Raw genomic sequence first — 16100 nt, forward strand, 5'->3', positions numbered from 1 at the left:
TCAACATTCAACATGTCATTCATATCTCAAGCAGCTCTCTGGATATCTGGACAGATAAGAGGGCTGAGCATAGCATTATGTTCCTCAAGGTCTTCTGAAATTTTGTTGACTGCTCAATAATATTGTTAGAGTAAATGTTCAAAGAGCTGCTCCTCAAGAATTCCATCGGCATTTCACTCCTTTTCATCAATCAAGCTCTAATTCGCCTGTCCCACTTAGGCAATCTTTCAGGCGACTGCTGGCGACTGTCAAGTTGCCGGCAGTCGCCTGAAAAACCGGCAACTGGAACGGCGACTGTCAGAGTGGAACACACACAAACACATCACTTCTTTCACCAGCCCGTTATGCAGGCGGGGGACAGGACAAGCAGGGGAAGCGCTGTCTGAGTGAAATTATCATGGTGAAAAGCCAATGTGATACAGACACACACCACGATGAACAGGAAAGTTAGCACTGTAATTAAGAAACTAAAAAGCACAGTGTACGGTAAGTCCTTTAAAAGAGGGGGGGATAGGGGAGAGAAGGAGGAGAAGTGGGAGAGAGGGGGCAAAAGGAGGAGAAGGAGTGGAGACAACTTTTAAGAAGCCAGAGATTCACGGCTGTGACATTAACATTACCGGTCGGTTATCCTTGGTTCTGAAAACTACTGCTTATGTTTTTTTTTCACAATGAGCCAATGAAATTCATCGAGAGGCGCCAGCTACAACCTATTAGAACCTAATAGAACCTTCGACCTCCTGGCAACCCACTAGGACCTCCTGGCGACCCACCTACGCCATGAGAATTCTCGCTACTCTCCATGGCGGCTTCATTCTAGTCGCCGCTAATTTCTCAACATGTTGAAAAATTCACGGCGACCATAATGAGGCCGCGACTAGTTCCCAGAATGCGGGAACTCCTCACGACCATGAAGGCGACTCCTCGGCAACCACCCGCGAACCTGTGGCGACCATGTGGTGACTGCATATTCTCCTGCAGTCGCCTAAAAAGTCGCCTAAGTGGGACAGGCCCATAAGTGCATAACAAAAGCATCTGAGAAGAACCTAGAAAAAACAATGAAGAGACATATTCGGAATGATCAGATTGTTTCAATTTTTAGCATCTTTTTAGTCCTGAGCAATGATGCTGGATCCTACATTCTCTTAAAAGAAAGTAGCCTCACATTTATTCCACTGGAAAGAGTCCAAACACAGCTTTAAGAGGACGTTACTGGGTCCGAAAGTTTTTAGTTATAAGGAGAGGCTACATCGGCTAGGTCTTTGCTCCCTGGAGCAGAGGAGGCTGAGGGGTGATGTGATGGAGACTTATAAAATCACAAGGGGCACACATAAGATAAATACCCACAGTTTTTGTTCTTCATATGGAGGATTCTAAAACTAGAAGACATAGGTTTAAGGAGAGAGGTGAAAGATTTAAAATGGACTTGAGGGGCAACTGTTTCTCACAGAGGGTGATACATACATAGAAAAACCTGCCAGAGGAAGTGGTGGATATTGGTACAATTACAACATTCGAAAGACACTTGGATGTAGGAAGCATTTGGTGTGATATTGGCCAGGCACAGACTAGTGGGACTAGTTAGACAATTTGGTCAGCATGGATGAATTGGGCTGAATATTCTGTAGCGGCAGATTTTCATATCTTTCAGGTAATTAGCACCCTAGCCGCTATTTGGATGAGAATGGTTGAAGGGGGTGTCTTCTAAATGCATGCAAGCTAACTCACAGAGACCTTCAGAGCTTCTTCTCAGATATGACTTCAAAACAGTCTTTTGATGAATAAATGCTTTATTGTTGCTAGAAAACAGTAAGATATATCCAAGTTTCTTCTGACTCGTTACTACAATCTTCTTCGAACTTCAGCTTAATATTTTAGACATTAGTAAACTCCTCGTGTCTCCGTAACACTGGCAAGATCTGGCATGATCTCCTTTAGATCTCCCATGGACCCCACATGGCTCTCATGATCTTACATGATCTTACATGGTAGAAGGGTTAACCTTCCCCATGGTCTCTCCAAACTAATCAAAAAACTAAACTTCTGTGCAAGCATCTAAGTTCCAAACACGCCCATAAACACGTCATAAATCCCACCCACAATATAACGGGCAGTCTAAAATTTATAGGCACATGCCATCCTCAATGACATTCAAAACAGGCCAAATGGTCACTACATATTCATTGATCAGTGGAGAGCAGGTGCACTGAGATCAGTGTGATTCATGAATTGTTGTCTCACGTTTCTCTCAATTCACTTACCCAATATTCTGAAACAGGAAATGGCATCTTCTGACAAATTTAATCCTAATCTCAATTGAGTATAAGAGCCAGGAATTGCGAATCATAGTTAGGAAGTCATGGTGCAGCTTTATAGGACTCTGGTTACATTTGGAGTATTGCATACAGTTCTAGTCACCACACAATGTAGGAAGGATGTGGAGGCTTTGAAAAGGAAGCAAAGGAAGTTTACCAGAATGAAGCTGAGATTTGGTGGCATTTGCTACAAGGAGAGGTTGAACAGACTTGGATTATTTTTGCTGGAACGCCGGAGGTTGAGGGGAGACCAAAAAGAAGTATATAAAATTATGAGAGACACAGATAGGGCAGATAGTCTGAACCTATTGACCAAGATCAAATACTAGAGGGCATATCTTTAAAATGAGAGGGCCAAACATGCGCACTCATGTGATTCCCATGGATGGGCTTGTTTAGTCAATAATCTTCTCTGGGCAACATGTGCCCACTTGACATCTTCCGAGCAGTTTGGTGGGCAATGTCTAGCTGTGCAGATGCTTGGCAAAGGTAGAGACTGGTGGAGCACTGGTGGCTTGTTCTGAAACAGTAATTGTGGATTCAGCTCTTCTTTTAATCCCATAAAAACTGAAAATTCACCTATGCCAAAATGTGAGTTAAAAAGAAGAAGCACTCCAACCAGTCTTCTTAATGTGCTGCATCTGACGTTCAACGTGTTTCTGTGTGTCAGAAATGTGATGTCAATTGCACTGAGCTTCATGCAGTCTTCAAGCATCGCAAAAAATGCTGGAAACTCTCAGCAGATCAGGCAGCCTCTGGAAAGAGAATTCAAGTTGACATTTCAGGTCAAAGACCCTTCATCAGAACTGGAAAAGTTGGTTTTAAATTGAATTGAAGATGTGAGGGAGGATTGATCAGATAAAGGGAATATGTTAGTATTACATTATTTCTTTATTTCAATATATATCGACAAGTCCAAGCACAAACTCAGCGAACATTTCACTGAACACCTTCACTCAGTCTACCTAGGCCTACGCAGTCTCCCGGTTGCTGAACACTTTAACTCTCCCTTCCATTTCCATATTGACCTTTCTGGCCTGGGCCTCCTCCATTGTTGGTGTGAGGCCAAACACAAATTGGAGGAAAAATAGCTCATATTTCTCTTGGGCGGCTTACAACTCAGCAGTATGAATATTAATCACTCTAACTTCAAGTATCTCTTGCTTTCCCTCTCTCTGTCTCTGTCCCTCCCTTGCCCTAGTTCTCAGACTAGTTTCACTGTCATCCTGATTAATTTCACTGTTTGTATGTCTCGTTGCCAACAACGAACCATTCTACACTTCCTTGATCATCACCTGCATTGATCTGTTGTTTTCACACCTTACCCTTCCATATCTCCAGTTTCCATCACCACTGACTCTCAGTCTGAAGAAGAGTCTCGACCCGAAACATCATTTATACCTTTTTTCCGGAGATGCTGCCTGAACCACTGAGTTACTCAAGCATTTTGTGTCTATCTTTAGTGTAAACCAGCATCTGCAGTTCCTTTCTACACAAATATGTATTTCCCCCTCTCTATCACCACACCCATACCTGTTATTTGCAACTTATCCTTCAACTCTCCCATTAACAGCCTGGCCTCAATCAAATACAGATATTCCCTTTGTCCTTCCCATCCCACTCTCCCACCCACCTTCTATGCATCTAACCTTTTTTCCAGTTCTAAAGAAGGGTCTCGTGCAGATGCTGCCAAACCTGCTAAGTGTTTATGCCATTTTCTGATATTGTTTCAGATTTTGAACATCGCAGTTCTTTTCATATTCTTTAAATACTGGTTCTCAAGCATCAGGCTGAACTGCTTCTTAGACATTTTGTAATCCAGATTGGTTTAGTAACGTGACCTGTGGGCATATTAACATTTTAGGCAATAGAGTAAGATTGGTAGAAATTGAATAATCCACCCGTTATATACAGCACACTTGGTTTTCCATACTGAAGATAATGCTGAGGAAAACCATGTGCAGTTCAACAGGGAGATGAAGGTCACATAATTAAAACCCAAAGTAGACAAAAATGCTGAAGAAACTCAATGAGTGAGGCAGCATTTATGGAGCCAAGGAATAGGCGACGTTTCGGGTCGAGACATCTGCGTAGAGCAGTACTGGAGGACTGAGGGCCAAAAAACTTTCCGAAACATGCAGCAGGTTAAGGTTAACCAGCTAGTGGTGCACGCACAACAATCTACATTTGTTAACAACAATGTGCGAATAATGGATTCATTTAACTTTCATTTTTTTCCCAGCAATACACATAATAGAAAATACTATTATACAGCACCAAACTCATTCTCTGTACAAAACCTGACATTACCTTTGCTTACATTTCATAAAAAAAGTAGCAAGAATTTCCATTCCCTGTTATTCTATCAGCAACTGGATGGTTATTACACAGAGCCAACCCCTTGGGATCCAATGGCAGGAGAACTCTACATGGTGTCCTTTCTCCAACGTGCTTTTGTGGCAGCTGCACAAAGATCCAGTGTGTCTTTCAAACACAGAGACCCACGTCCTGGCATGTGAGATCATCAGCTCTCGCAGATGGATAGATGCCAACACCATAACATCCCGTCTTGGAGATCTTTGTTCTTCTGACAGAAAGCTAGTAGGAGGCATTGGTCAGAGAAGGGACAGCCCACTGCTGTTGCTGTTAACACTTCCAGATCTCAGTTCTAGGGATCCAGGTTCAATTCCGACCACCGGTGCTGTCCATGTAGACTTTGCACATTCTTCCTTAGACTGCAGTGATTTCCCGAGGGTGCTGTGGTTTCCTCCTACATTATAAAGTCCTAAAACCCTGCTGGCAGCTTGGTTATCAATTGCAAGGTGCCCCATAGTATAGGTAAATAGCAAGCAGAATCAGAAAGTGGACGTTAGTGGATATGTTTCAGATCTTAGAAATGGCAAAGTCTATGGAAGAATGGCTCCCATTTATGTTGTCACAAGTTTGTAAGCTTTCTCTCACTTTCCAAAACACTTGCAAATGAAGAACCTCAACATGTTTGTCTTGTTTGCTCCTTATAAGTGCATCTGGGAATCAAAGAGACTTTTCCTAATGTTCAAAACTAAGCAATCCAATTTAAATGGGGTATAGATGGACATCTATATCATCCTGCCAGACTTGTGGTCTTCTTGTAACCATCATGAAGCAATGGTCAGTGAAGAATTCTGATGCCACAACAATAGACCTTAATGTAAGTGCATGGGACACATATTGTAAGTCAATCCAGGAACCAACTGTGTTGTTGCAGCGCTCCATCTGCAGGGTGTCTGGAAACACTGGGTTGCTTGGTATCATTTACCAACTCATATCACTGTAGGTGCCATCTGGATTGTCCAGCCATGTCAATAATGCAACTGAAGCCACCGCCAAGAATGACTGGGCAGAATGGTGTCAGCATTGGTGGGAGGTGCTAGTGAACAGCTATCCATTCATTCTTCAGAGCTTGGACATGCACATTCATGAGCCAATGCAGAATCTTGCCTCCTAACCAGTATCATGCCACCAGGATGCAGACTCCCCAAGCAGAATATAAGGTGCTGCTCCTCCAATTTCTGGTGGTATTCGTTGGAGAGAAGGGGGAATCATATTTGTTGGAGGGAAATTCATCACCGGAAATTGGAGGAACAGCACCTCATATTCCGCTTGGGGAGTCTACATCCTGGTGGCATGTACATTGAATTCTCCCAATTATGTTAGCCCTTGCTGTCTCCTCCCGCTCCTATCTCTCCCTCAGCCCTCGGGCTCCTCCTCCTCCTTTTTCCTTTCTTCTCCCCGCCCCCCACCCCCCATCAGTCTGAAGGAGGGTTTTGGCCCAAAACTTTGCCTATTTCCTTCACTCCATAGATGCTGCTGCACCCGCTGAGTTTCTCCAGCTTTTTTGTGTACCTTGGCTAAGTTATCGATGGCCAGTACAGAGTCAACAGGCTGAAGGGCCACTTTCTGTGCTATATGACTGTGACTTTATGAGTAAATGGACCTTGACCATGGTGTGGTCTCCCAAGGTCACAACCAAAGCAGCAGGTAGTATTTCCAAAACTGCACATTTTAGATGATGCATTCTTTAAGCTCATTATTTTATCAATCAGGATCCATGGGCAGTACAGTAGAGCTAGGATTCAAGTCTGACCTCTGGTGTTGTCTGTGCAGAGTTTGCACGTTTATCCTGTGACTATGTGGTTTTCCTTAGGGTGCACCTGTGTCCCCCCACACTCCAAACATGTACAGGCTTTTAAGTTGATAGGTCACTACTGTAAATTGCTCTTTGTGCGTTGGAGAGTGGTAGAATCTGCGGGGAATTGAAGGGAATGTGCGGAAAATAAATTAACATTCTTAAAGGATTAGTGTAAATGGGAGCTTGATGGTCAGCATGCATTCGAAGGAACTGTAATTGTGCAGTGTGATTCCATGATGCTAGGGGCTTTCCTTTCTTCACATTTCACAGCACTTGTTCTCCATGAAGTCTTATATTTGAAGGATTGGAAACAGGAGTGCTACATAGACAAAGGAGAGAGAGAAAACCAAAAAGAAAATACAAGGTAAAGATTAAAAACAAACAAGGAAGATGAAAAAAATGTTAATATAGGAAATATCAAGAGCGGCAGATGTAAACATCTGGTAGCTTCACAGCTTCTGCGATCGCAAGCGATCCCAACCTCTGGTGCTGCTTCTATGGTGGTCGTATATTATCCCTGAGAGGGCAAACGTTTCCTCTTGAGTATTCTGGTTTCTTCCCGCATCTCAACGTCATGTGAGTTAGTGCGCCACTGAAACCCACCCCTGTGTGTAGTAGGTGAGTGGTAGAATCTGGGAGGAGTTAATAAGAATGAAGGGAAAATTAGGATTAGTTAGGAATAACATTAATGGGGGCTCGTTGGTTGCATGGGCTTGATGGACCAAAGGGCTGGTCGCTGTGCTGCATGACCCTCTAAATAAATAAATATGTTTTGTTTAATATAGGCCCAACTATAATATCTCACCATTTACAATATGACTTTAAAGAATTTGAACATGTTTACCATGATCAGTTTACCTCTTGCCCTGAAAAAAGATGAACAAAATTAACTAACCATCTTGACCATAAATAGTTCTTGCTAATTGTTTAGGACACAAGATACCGGCGATGTTGGAATCTGGAGTTAAAACAAAAATGGTGGAGGAACTCAGTAAGTCAAGCAGCATCTGTGGAGATAACAGGTTTGGGTTGAGTGAAGGCCACAGATGTTGCTTAATCTACTGAGTTCCTCCAGAGGTTTGTTTTATTGGGTACAGATAAAGAAGCTCCCAGGACAAACCAAAATCACATCGCTCATCCTGCCCTGTTGGACTTCCCCGTGGATATTTTAGGACGTCGAGTGATATTCTCCTCACTCACAAAGCTCATTACTGGCTTCGGCTGAAAGCATGTGCTATGGGGAAGGTTGCTGAGCTGCAATATTCTAAGAGGAGTAAGGTGCATGGCTCACACTTCTTTCTCACGTGTTGCCAAATTGCTGTTTAGGGGAAAGAGCTATTGAACTGAAGATGTGCTTTTGACTAGTTAAGCTAATTATTGCCAGTATAATGGGTAATTAAATGAAATGTGCAGTATATTACAAGGTAAGTACTAGCCTTCATGGGGAACTGTTACAGGCTGAGAAACAGGCTGCTGCACTGTTAGTCCTGATATCCCCTCCTGAATGCATCATTCCTCTGACATTGGCCTTCTGTGCATCTGCCTATTTAAATACCATTCTGTTGCACAAACAGAAAACGGTACAGAGATAGCGAAAGGACACAGTACCGAGACAATGTCACATTACTTCAGGAGTAGTCTGCAGACAAAAATTGAACATGCATGTCAGCTAATCACCATCCCTTGAGTCTTGGTGATGTGTTAACACCGGCCCCTCGGGATCAGCATTGTAATATTTGCTGAATGACATTGGCTCTCAGTCCAACATTAATATTAATATGTTCATCCTCATATTTAAATCCCTCCATAACCTCCATCCCTCCAACAACCAGGAATGAGTGGGTTAGCATATGAGCGTTTGACAGCACTGGGACTCTACTCATTGATGTTTAGAAGGTTGAGGGTAGACCTAATTGAAATTTACAGAATAATGAAAGGCAAAGTGAGAGTGGATATGGAAAGGATGTTTCCAGTGGTGGGAGCATCTAGGACCAGAGGTCATAGCTTCAGAATTAAAGGGCACTCTTTTAGAAAAGAGGTGAGGAGGGACTTCTTTAGTCAGAGGATAGTTAATCTGTGGAATTCATTGCCACAGAGGGCTATGGAGGCCAAATCAGTGGATATTTTAAGGCAGAGATAGACATATTCTTGATTAGAATGGGTGTTAAGGGTTATGGGGAGAAGTCAGGAAAATGGGATCAGGAGGCAGAGATCAGGCATGATTGAATGGCGGAGTGGACTCCATGGGCCGAGTGGCCTACTACTATAACTTGTGAACTTGTAAACCTGTTACTCCTCCAATTCTTCCCTCTCGTGTAGTTGTTTTCTTTGATCAAATACCTGCCGAGAACCTAAACTCTGGAATTCAATCCTTGCACATTTTATTCTCCATTAGATTGTTCTTAAAAATTTCAGTTTTATCGAGGTATGAATTATTTGAGTTAATATTTCCTTCTCTGGTCAGTAACAGATTCAGTAACCACTCTCGAGTGAAGTAATTTTGAGATGTTTCACTGGAACATAGTTGCCAATTGTTATTCATTTGTACCTTGGTTCCCACAGTGCTGGACTCGCTTGAACCCTCTTGAACTCTTTATACCCTCCGCTGGGTTTGCAATAACCAACCTGATCTCCCGGTGGCTCAGTATTTCAACTCCCCCTCCCATTCCGATTCCGACCTTTCTCTCCTGGGCCTCCTCCATGGCCAGAGTGAGGACCACCGTAAATTGGAGGAGCAGCACCTCATATTTCGTTTGGGCAGTTTACACCCCAGCGGTATGAACATTGACTTCTCTAATTTCAGGTAGTCCTTACTTTCTCCTCCCCTTCTCAGCTCTCCCTCAGCCCTCTGGCTCCACCTCTTCCTTTCTTCCTCCTGCCCCCCCCCACTCACATCAGTCTGAAGAAGGGTTTCTACTCGAAATGTTGTCTATTTCCATCGCTCCATAGATGCTGCCTCACCCGCTGAGTTTCTCCAGCATTTTTGTCCACCTTTATACACAAACAAATCCTTTCAATGCGATCAAAACTTTCCTGTGTTGTCAGTATCACTTGAAGTGTAATTTGATTATGACTCAGGACTGGGGGTGTAGAATGATTTAGTGAGGTAACAATCAGAGATCGGGAGTTAATTCAGTGACTCTTCAGTAACTCAATTTACCAGAGAGCTGGGTGAGTTCCCTGTGAACATATCAGGAAATTGAAGGAAGGAGAGACATGCAGCTAAAAATCTAGTTGCATAGAGGGAGTACAGAGAAGGTTCACCAGACTGATTCCTGGGATGTCAGGACTTTCATATGAAGATAGACTGGATAGACTCGACTTGTACTCGCTAGAATTTAGAAGATTGAGGGGGTAATTACAAAATTCTTAAGGGGTTGGACAGGCTAGATGCAGGGAAATTGTTCCCGATGTTGGGGAAGTCCAGAACAAGGAGTCACAGTTTAAGGATAAAGGGGAAATCTTTGAGGACTGAGATGAGAAAAATATTTTTTACACAGAGAGTGGCGAATCTCTGGAATTCTCTGCCACAGAATGTAGTTGAGGCCAGTTCATTGGCTATATTTAAGAGGGAGTTAGATGTGGCCCTTGTGGCTAAAGGGATCAGGGGGCATGGAGAGAAAGCAGGTACAGGATACTGAGTTGGATGATCAGCCATGATCATATTGAATGATGGTGCAGGCTCGAAGGGCCGAATGGCCCACTCCTGCACCCATTTTCTATGTTTCTATAACATTTTCAGTCTTATGCAAACAGGAATTGATTTTTCCAGAAATGAAGCATGATAATAAGCACTTGTAGATGACGTTGTTCATTGCAGTCATTTGACAGGGCATCCTTTTGTGACCATAAACATTTTTCTGCCTCATAGACAGAGTTGAGAATGTCATGTATAATGCAACACTGCTGCCAGAGCTTTGCAGGGGAACTTGGAGTGTGTGGCATTGGGAGTGGGCATGTTCTTCTAAACACAGTGCTGAACTAGGACACCTGCAGGTTAAGTAACAATTTCCTTTGCACTCCTCCCAAAATAAAATGACACCCATGAAATAGCTCAACCTCTGGCTTGCCCCAAAGCCTCTGATCTGCAATTCCCTGATCCAGTGAGTTCCTCCAAACTGCACTTCTTCCCTCCTCCCTGCCATGCGCACCCACCATTGCTCCCTACTCTATCTCCACTAAGGCCAATGACTTTTCATTCCCTTCTATCCCTATCTCCGTGCTGTTGCACCCTTTCCTAATCTGCCCCATAATCCAATGATTTCATCCCCGATCTCCCCCAATACTGTGCTCCTCACTGCACTCTTCCTCGACATTGTGCTTCTCCCAACCCCATTGTGCTACTCCCAAAAAAAAACACGAGAGCACAAGACAAACAAGAGTGTTTTATTCTCATATGTCCCAGATAGAACAATGAAATTCTTACTTGCAGCCATACAACAGAATGTGTGAACATAATACACTGTAAACAATCTTTTTACAAAACGAGAAAAAAGACACACACACACACACACACACACACACACACACACACACACACACACACACACACACACACACACACACACACACACACACACACACACACACACACACACACACACACACACACACACACACACACACTCCAGCACGTTGTCATTTTTCTTTTACTGAAATAACATTCGCTTGGCTTCAGAGTTTATCATTCCTGGAAAAAAGTGGGTGTTTCTTTACTTGATTATGTACAGTAAGTGGAAGTTCAATATATATCATAATTTCAGAACAGTGTATGCTACTGAAGCTAATTGTTAGACATCATAAGATTTCGAAAATTATTCTGCACCTAGAATGATAAAGCAACAAATAAATGCACAGTAAATAAAAGGCAAAATCAAAACCGCAGGCATTGGAAATCCAAAATAAGAATAGGTGATGAAGAATCTCAGACCTGAATGTTAACTGCTTTTTTACAGATGCTGCCTGAGCTGTTGAGATGTTCCAACATTTTCTGTTCTTAATTTACATTAAATAAATGCACAAACCTTCTCCAGATTTGATAGAACAGTTGTATTTGTATTTAAGAAGGAACTGCAGATGCTGGAAAATCGAAGGTACACAAAAATGCTGGAGAAACTCAGCACTTGGTTCTTGGTTTCTTGGTCCTCCAAAATATTCCAAATGGAATTTAAACTGGAGGTGGTGGAGGGAGGACTTAAGCCAGAAAGGGTTATTGGGAAGAAGTTGCATCTGGTTGGGTAACTATAGTAGGGTGGAGATTATTCCATGCTTTAATTGTGCTGGGGAAGAACGAATTGCTGTACACATCTGCATCTAGGAGCGAAGGAAATAGGCAACGTTTCGGGCCGAAACCCTTCTTCAGTTGTATATCTATGTTCTGAATAAATCCATCTCTTCCGACAATGAAATACAGCAGGATTTTAGACAAGATTTTAAACATTCCTATCGCCATATTTTCAATTTGTTTTCAAATAAGAAACATAGTCAGAAAATTCCTTATCAAATGTTCTCAACTCAGACCTGCTGTGTGTTTGAAAATTTCAAGTTGTGTGAGAATCTTCTGTTATAATGGTCATTAACTTTTAGGAAATAGAGGTAAACTTTTATACTGCCTTGTGCTGCAGAAATGTTTTAGAAATGCAGAAAATGCAATAAAATAGAACCACTATTTCAGTTTCATGATAATTTAGTGATTTGTTGACAGATTTTGAAATTAATAATCCTGTAACTGTGAGTTTAAATCCCATTTTTGACATTTCGGTTTTAAATTCAATTCACGAAAAACTGGAATCATAAGGTCAATTCCAGTATGTATATTTACAACAAAAATACATTCCTGAAGGAACAAAAGCTCCACAGCAAAGGTGAACCAAATGTGGTTAGTTGACAAGAGGGATTTGAGATAGTGTTTTAGAATGAGGATTGAGAGAATCTTAAATTCAGCATGAGAGAATAAGCTCCTTTATGGAAGGGTACACTCCATACTTCCTTAATGACACTTGCGACTGCTTTCAAATACAGGTGCACAACCTTTTATCTGAAAGCCTTCGGACCAGACACTTTTCGTAATTCAGAATTTTTCGGCTTTCGGAATGGAAGATGTTTAGCGTAGATTTTAACGGCTGGCGCAGTGGCAGAGTGCTCGGCTCATATCCGCAAGGTCGCGAGTTTGCGCCTCGATCCCGGCAGTTACTCGATCGCGAGTTTGAGTCTTCAATTTAATTTTTTCTTGCAGAATAGGAGAGAATAGGGAGGGTTAGGCTGGGATCATTCTCTGCGAGATGATCTTAGTGCGGGTGACAAGTGTAGGAGAGGTGTACTGACTGTGTGGGCAGAACTTTGGAAGTGATTGCTCACCATTCTCAAAAGCCGCTGTGTCTCCCTGTCCCTCCAACTCCAGAGGAATCCGCTGCCCGATGGGCCGCTACGGCGACAAATGGCAGTTCGCCCACAGCCCGAGCTGCGCCCCCTCATCCGCAACCCGGGTTCCTCTGGAGTTGGAGCGGGGCTGGGCTAGAGTTGTTGCTGGCTGTGAGTCTCTGGGATCTCCGTGCTTGCAGTGGGCCTGGGGGTCGGTGTCCTGATGAGGGGGCGCAGCTCGGGCTGTGGGCGAACTGCCACTTGTCGCTGTAGCGGCGCATCGGGGAGCGGCTTCTGGTGGTCGTGACGTCTCTCAGCTCCTGTCCAGGGGGATGACCGGAGACGTCAGGACCAACAGGAACCCGTTCCCCGATGCGCCGCTACAGCGACAAGTGGCAGTTCGCCCACAGCCCGAGCTGCGCCCCCTCATCCGCAACCCGGGTTCGTCTGGAGTTGGAGCGGGGCTGGGCTATAGTTGCTGCTGGCTGTGAGTCTCTGGGATCTCCGTGCTTGCAGTCGGTGTCCCGTTGGTCCTGATGTCTCCGGTCACCCCCCTGGAATGGAGCTGAGACTGGGAACTGTACCGCCCTTGCCCCCTCCCTCTGCAACTGCAAACAACCCCACAGTTCCCAGTCTCAGCTCCTGTACAGGGGGGTGGCCCGAGACGTCACAGCCCGAGCTGCGCCCCCTCATCCTCAACCTCAAGACCAAGACGTACCTTGCACACCATCAGCTTCTGTCCCTACGGGAGCGTGTCCCTCTGGAATTGGAACGGGGCTGGGCTGCTGCTGGCTGTGGGTCTCTGGGATCTCCGTGCTTGGAGTGGGCCTGGGGGCCGGTGTTCCGTTGGTCCTGACGTCTCCGGTGACTGGCACTGGCTTCGACGTGAAGACAGTGCAAAGCCCCCGCGCCGGTGCAATGGGCGGGGAGCTGTAGAGGGGATGGAAGGGATCACACACATGGCTGGGAAGCAGAGGGGTGTAGGTGTGGTGAAACTGAAGGGAGCGACAATTTGCTGCTGCCTGCCCGCTGAGTTAAAAAGTTCCCACGCGAGACTCACGATACACTGTGTATCGTGAGTCTACCGTGGGAACTTTTTAACTCAGCGAGCAGGCAGTAGCAGATTGTCAATTATTAACCCTCCTGCGCAATATACCCTCACCTTCTCTTTTATGAATGGGGATTTAGTTCCCCTTTCTTCGAGGACCGACCGGAGGTTCCGCTGTCACCTCTGCGGGCCGCCCTCGGTGAACGTCTTCAAGGACCTTTCTTCAAGGACCGAAAAAATGTCCGCTATTCGGAGCTTTTCGTTATTTGGAACTTCGGATAAAAGGTTGTGCTCCTGTACAACCAAACATCTTTTTAGCTGCCTTTATACCTTCCTCACACCCACCACAGAAATAAGGAAAGGATGACTGAGGAGAAACTATGAGAGTGGGCTACCAAAGAATAATAAAACTGCTGATAATTATTTATATAGGTATGTAAAATGCAATTAGCAAAAGAAAATACAGGTGAATAAGGAAGCTGCAATATTAAAAAATAATTTGTATTTGCTGCTCAGTCGAACGTAAGAACCTAAGAAACAGGAGTATGAGTGAACCATCTGGCTTTTCACGTATCCTCTGCCATTCATCAGCATCATGGCTGATCTTCCACCTCAGTGCTATTTTTCTGTACTCTCCCCTCGTCCCTTGATAGTACTAATGCTCTAAAATCTATTGATCTCAGTTTTGAATTAACACAACAAATGAGCTTTCACAGCTGTCCAGCAGAAAGAACTGCATTCCAGAAATAGTAACAGCCAAGGATCTTGTTAGAATGAGGCCATTAAAGAAATGAGCATTAGCATAGGATGAGTACTGGAGAATTTAATAGGATTAACAGCTGCCAAATCATAGGATTTCATAGCTTCAATCATATGAATTAAAAGTGGTTGCAAATATAAGGGGTTTTTACTTTTGACTTTATGATTTTGCAGAATTACTTTGAATATAGAGTAGTCCCTGGTTATCTTCCCCCTCTCACTTTAAACGTACAGTATGTTTTCTAGTTCAGGACTCCTCCATCCTAGAAAAAAAGACTGTGACCATTATTCCTGTCTATGCCTCTTATGATTTTGTATCCTCATATAATGCCGAAACAATCTCCTACATTGTAGGGAAACAGCCTCCGCCTATCCAGCCCCTCCTTACACCTCAAGCACTTAAGTCTTGGTAATATCTTGATAACTAAGACCATAGGATAGAGCAGAATTAGGCCATTCAAGATGGCGGATGTGCGGGAGTGGGCGCCGTCTGTGTATGGCAGCCTGCCCGCAGTCCGTCCCTACACCTTTTTTAATTTTAAGTCCTGTTAAAAAATGTTAGTGGAGGTCTTCTATGTGGGGGGTGGGGGTGGGGAAGGGGGAAACTTTATTTCTTAGTCACCTACCTGGTCGGAGAGGCAGCATCCCTCCAAGCTGCTTCTACACCCTGTCCTCGCGGCCTACCATCGAGAATGGAGCAGCGTTTCCTGTCGGGACCAGCCGGGACTACAGCTTCGGCGGCGGTGGCGCAGCGCTGGGATGCCAACACGGAGCGGTTGATGCCTTGCCGGGTTGCCGTGCGGTAGGCTCCGGAGCGTTGTGGCCGTCGATCCCAACATCGCGGAGCTGGGGCTGCGGGCGTACGGCCGCGGGCGGCGTGGGATTTGGAGCGCCGCAGAGCCAGAGATCGAGTTCACCGGGGTCGGAGCTCCAGCCGGCGCGGCCTGAGGACTACGAGTGCCCCGGTCTCCAGGGAGGAGGCAGCTGCTCCAGATTTTTCCAAGCCGCTGTGGAATGTTTCACCTGACGACGAAGTTCCATCTTCATGGCAAGAGGGCCCTGAAAATCATCGGACTGGCTGCACGACCACAAATGGGCTCCGACCTCGGGTGTTTCACAGAGGAAGAGGACTTAACTTTCTGATGCCTTTCCCCACAGTGGAAAGTTTTGATTCTGCTGTGGGGGGACGTTTGTGTTGAACTCTATAATGTGTTATGTCCATTTTATTCATTTTTTTTTTAACCTTTTTCTATGGTTTGTAATGGAACTTATTATTTAATTTATGTAAAGCACTTTGGTGTCAATGCGAGTTGACTTAAAACGTGCTATATAAATAAAACTTACTTACTAACTTACATTCAGCCCATTGTGTTTACTTCTTTCATTCAATCATGGCTGATCTATTTTCCCCTCTCAACTCCATTCTCCTGCCTTCATGCCATCACCTTTA

Source organism: Leucoraja erinacea, chromosome 12, assembly GCF_028641065.1.
Source record: "Leucoraja erinacea ecotype New England chromosome 12, Leri_hhj_1, whole genome shotgun sequence".
Taxonomy (NCBI): domain Eukaryota; kingdom Metazoa; phylum Chordata; class Chondrichthyes; order Rajiformes; family Rajidae; genus Leucoraja; species Leucoraja erinaceus.